This window comes from Zingiber officinale, chromosome 4B (assembly GCF_018446385.1).
Source record: "Zingiber officinale cultivar Zhangliang chromosome 4B, Zo_v1.1, whole genome shotgun sequence".
NCBI lineage: Eukaryota > Viridiplantae > Streptophyta > Magnoliopsida > Zingiberales > Zingiberaceae > Zingiber > Zingiber officinale.
The window spans coordinates 13,742,188-13,747,590 of NC_055993.1; the positions used below are offsets into that span (position 1 = coordinate 13,742,188).

The window sequence follows — 5,403 nt, forward strand, 5'->3', positions numbered from 1 at the left end:
AACAGTTAAAATAAAAGGGAAATTAAACGCTTGGCTGAGGTTTCGAAACCGCGACCAGAGGTTTCGGTCAAACACAGCCAACCAACTGTTCCAGCGGATGTTTCTTATTAAAGAAGGAGAAATATTCTATTTAAGCAGTAGTTAGGAGCATTTTAAATAAAAAGGGAATAAAATGCTGGGTTGGGGATTCGAAACCACGACCTTTAACTGGGCCAAATCGTGGTTGACCAGCTGTGCCAGCGAGTTTTGTTAATTAAGGAAAGAACGGATTGTATTTAAGGTAAAGTTTGTAATAGAAAACCTAGTTATAAAGGGATTAAGTTTTTCCCTTTCTCGCCGAAAACCCGATTCTTCTTTCCCCTTCCTCGCGACGGCGCTGTTTCTCTTCTTCGAGCGATCCTTCTTGGGCGAAAAGCGGCGGCGGCGCTAGGTCTTCACTCCGACGGTCGATGAGAGGCTTTTCCCGAAAGAGCTTCACGAATTCGGGATCACGTCAGCAAAGAGTGCCGTGAGCACGAAGGAGAAACCGAGATTTTCATCTCCTCCGAACCCTAGATCTTCTTCCCTTCGGTTGTAAGTCTAAGAACAACAAGGTGAGTTGCTACTCACCTGCAGTAGGTGTAGTTCCGCGACATTGATCTGTTTTCCTTGCTTTCGGATTGTGTTTGTACAGAATTTAGTTGTTAGGGATTTAGCCCTCTTTTCTTGCTTGTTTCGGAACATGTAGATGATCTGATCAGTTTCAAGCTTTGATTTAGTTCTTCCTTGCCTACGGATCATGTTGTACAGAATTGAAGTTGATTAGGGATTTAGTTTCTTTTCTTGCTTCCGGAATATGCCATGCAGAATTTAGTTGATAAGGATTTAGTAATCTTCCTTTAGTTTTCGAAGCTGCTCTTGTTCCTCCTATTTCCTGGATTCTGTACAGATAGGTGTGGCTTGATTTGGTTGTTGCCTTTTTGGTTCATGAAATTTCGGATACATTGTAGTAGTGTTCAAGCCTTGACCGAAGATGCTTAGTTGGTTCTATTGTTATATAAGTGTTGATCGAATTATATATAGCCTTGAAAATTTTAGTTTTGTTGTTTAGGCAGTGAGCATGAAAGGAAATAGATTTGTTTATCTCAGTTTTAGATTTTGTTTTTTCTTTCTCCTTGCTGCAATGAAAAAGAATAGCCAAGTGTCAAGCAAATCCAGATTTTTGTATCAAACATCTAGTTTCTTTGTGTAGCAGTAGGCGTGCACAACTAATGAAGCATGAGCAGATTTTTAGTTGCATTTAGCTCATAGATTTCTTGTTGATTAGAATAAATTGTCATATGAACAGCCTTTAATCTAAGTGCATAGTATTAGTTTTCTTTGCTATTTAACAAACATGATCAGCCCTATGTTTAGCATTTTCTGTTTAGACCTTTTTGTGCTAATTTAATGAGCATGAATAGTTTTTTTTTTAGCATTGCCAGATTCTGTTTATTATTCCAGTAGGCATGAAGTTCGGGGTTTTCTTAGCTGCAGTTTAGTATTTTTGTGGTTGCCGTGAGCAGGATAGTCCTTAATCATGTTCTGGATTTTGATACATATGCATATATGTGTTAGTTATCTTTTAATAGCTCTTTAATCTAAAGCATATAGTTAGTTGTCTTTGCTATTTTAATAAGATGAACAACCATGTATTTTAATGGAATGATTATGTGTTCCATTAAATCCTTTTGGATTATAAGTAAGAAAAGACCAAGGTCTTAAATTGATCCTAAATTCTAGAAGTTCAGGATTAAAAGCACACTAAGTGTTTGAATAAATGCCAAGGCATTTTATTATAAGAGAATTAAAGAATAACAAGTATAAGGAAGTAATAGTTAAAAAGAAAATAAGTATTTTACTTTTAAATGGCATATACCAGACACAAGGTCCATTGGGTGGGCTCCTAGATCGCCCCTAGGCACAAGATCGCCTAGAAGTACCTTAGTAGTTTCGGGATTAGCTACCTCGACTCTTATTAAGGATGCGCGCAAATTGGTATAATGCCGGGCCCAAGAGAAGTTTATTATTATTTTGAAGTATAAAAGTATTAAAGTATAAGTAATAAACAAGTGAAACAAGCTTCACATATGTTTAGAATTAGTAAGTTTAGTTCTTCTTATTTCCAGCATGCAGTATTAGTTTGTATGTTTCCCTTATTGGTTTATGAGCATGATTAGCTATACATGTTTAGTATTTCAGTTAGTATGATTCCTTTATTGGTTTATGAGTATGATTAGCTATACATGTTTAGTATTTCAGTTAGTATGATTCCTTTATTGGTTTATGAGCATGATTAGCTATACATGTTTAGTATTTCAGTTAGTATGATTCCTTTGCTATGTATGAGCATGAGTAGCTTTACATGTTAGCATTCAGTTTTAGCATGTTTTTATTTATATACATGCATATCGAGTTTTTGTGAGTTAGATAGCGCTCACTAAGCTTTATACTTATAGTTTGCATTTCCTCCTACTGCAGATAAAGGAAAAGCCAAAACGATATGAAGGAGGCGACAAGGGGAGGCTTGATGGGCGTGTGATGTTTGGACTATGGAGTGATCTAAGAAGTTGTCAAGAATTTATTAAGAGTGTTTTGGTTTAATTGTTTAAAGTATTTAGAACTTGTACATGTTACTTTTTGGATTGTTTTGTCGTGTTTTGTTAGAGTTGGTTTCCTTTGGTATTTTGCTTTTTTTTGTTATATATAAACTGCGTGGTTGTTTGAAATAAGTTCCAGCCGCTTATGGCTGCGTATATAGTGTTTGTATATCAGTTTTAGGCCACCGGTACAGGGGAGATTTTGCCGAAATTTTTCGGTAGGATTTTCATGTGGTTTTTAATCATACCGGTTAAGTAGAGTTAGTAGTTAAGTAGCATCCACCTTTAGAGTAGTAGTAGTAGTGTAGAAGGTGGGTTGTTACAATGCGGTACATGAAAGAGATTGTTGAATGTGAGGATCTATAACGACCACCCTTCTTACTACTACTCTCTACGGGCGACCGTTACCTAACTGCTACTCTACTTACTAGTGTCACTGACGCTACTATTAGAGTCAGTTAGATTTATCACGGCCCAGAGGAATTCCTACCGAAAAATTTCGACAGAGTCACCCCTGTACCGGTGACCAAATCATTAATACAGACAATATATACGCAGCCACATGTGGTTGGAACACATTTTATTCACAACTACACAGTAATAAATCAACAGTAAAAGAAAGAAACTACTCTAGCAAAGCAACCAACTACATCACTCCACCAATAATACAAGTGAACCACTTACAAGTGCGAAATAAACTTAAATACAGTCTCAACTCAAAATAACACTTAAGGAAATCTAAAAGAATTAAACAGAAAGTCTTAACAGTTTTGTCAGCTAATTCTATATCTCTCCACAGTCCAGACATCACACACCTTCATCACCACCACCATCCTGTCACCTCCCTTTCATATCTTAGCTTTTCCTTTATCTGTAGTAGGAGGAAAGAAAACAAAACTATAAGAGAAAACGCTTAGTAAGTACTAATCTATCTCACAAAAACATCGAAGTGTATAAAAGTAATGCAATAATACTGAAACTGTAATGCTAAAGCAAAGCTGCATGTACTCATGGTATACAAAAATAAAACTGAATACTAAACATGCTCACTAACTGACAGGAAAGTAATGAAACTACTACTGTAGGCTTAGAATTAAAGAACTAAACTTTTATTGATTCTAAGCATAAACTTGTTTCATTTTCTTATATCCTTATACTAGAAATTAATCTTTTAATTTCTCTTTCACTTTCTTCTTCTTGTTCTTCTTACTTTTCTTATACTAGAAATTAATCTTTTAATTTCTCTTTCACTTTCTTCTTCTTGTTCTTCTTTTCTTTTCTTTTCTTTTCTTCTTTGGGCCCAGTCTTAGTACCATCTTTGTTTTGCGCGCTCTCTAATAGTGACTGAGGTAGCGAGCCTCTAGTCCTATGAGGTAAAGACCTTGGTCTTACCAGGGCCAAGACCTTGGAATTGGTCACCTGGATTTGTTTAACGACAACCTTGGAAGTCGGGTACTAGCCTCTTACTTTAGTTTACTTGTTATCTCTTTTTAACTAGACCTTGGTCTTTTTCTTTACTCACACTTCTCATAATCCTTTATTAGAGCTTATTAGAATCTTGTAGATATATCTAACAAGTGTAGGATTACAACTAACCAAGCATGCTACATGAAAATAACACAAGGGAAGCAGATCTGAACTCTCTAAGCACGTTATAAAACAAGGCAAAGGAAAGCAAATCTGAACTTACTAATCATGCTATAAAATAGAGCAAAAGAAAGCAACTTTAAGCTTACTAATCATGCTATAAAATAGAGCAAAGAAAGCAACTTTAAGCTTACTAATCATGCTATAAAATAGATCAAAAGAAAGTAACTTTAAGCTTTCTAAACATGTTGTAAAATAGGGCAAAAGAATGCAACTTTGAGCTTTCTATACATGCTGTAAAATAGGGCAAAAGAATGCAACTTTGAGCTTTCTAAACATGCTGTAAAATAGGGCAAAAGAATGCAATTTTGAGCTTCCTATACATGCTGTAAAATAGGGCAAAAGAATGTAACTTTGAGCTTTCTAAACATGATGTAAAGTAGGGCAAAATAAACTAACTCTGAACTGTTATAACAAGGTTATTCTTGCCCTTAAAACAGTAACAAATAATCTATCCAAACTTACTAGTATACTAAGTTGTGCATGCTCATTTAGTGGCAAGGGAAACTAACCGTGCAGGGTTGTTCACGTTCATGGAGGTAGCAAACAAAACCCAGAACTACGTACTATTAACTAAGGGCTGTTTATGCCCATTTGCTCGGCCAAAACAAGAAAATGAACTTGCTGGAATTTATGGCAGCAGGTGGACATACACGGATACTACAATCAAGAGATAAACTTCCTCTATACAATTAAACTTAGACAATAAATAGCATGCTCAATAGGTAGGCTACAGAAGGTAAGGAATAAAAGGGAAAAACCCTAACTCATAGTCCTGTTCAATAGCAAACCCAAGCAAGAAACTCTCGGCACATCACTTAGCATAGCAAATTCGGCACAGCAAACACCGAAAGCAAGAAAATCATACACTGAGACATTATAAACATGTGAGTCATTTCCGTTTATGGCAGCAACCACAGAAACTACACTACCAACTGGAAATCTAACTCATCTCCTACCCATGGCCTGCCCAAAAAACCATAACCTAATCCGACCAATCCCTTCCTTCTTCTCTGATTCACGGCAGCAAGCACAAGCAGAGAAATTCTGTACAGCATGCTTCTAATTCAGGAGATACAAGGAAACATCCAAATAAATTCGGAGCAACTCCTACCACAGGTGAGTAGTACTTACCGAG

The 5,403-nt window shown here is 36.2% G+C and overlaps 1 long non-coding RNA gene across 1 annotated transcript; it reads left to right on the forward strand.

The window, feature by feature from the left end:
* Positions 1-341: 341 nt before the first annotated feature.
* Positions 342-2,703, forward strand: LOC121977411. Its single transcript, XR_006110807.1, has 2 exons — positions 342-593; positions 2,500-2,703. It is a non-coding gene; the product is annotated as an uncharacterized LOC121977411 (long non-coding RNA).
* The last annotated feature ends 2,700 nt before the right edge of the window (positions 2,704-5,403 follow it).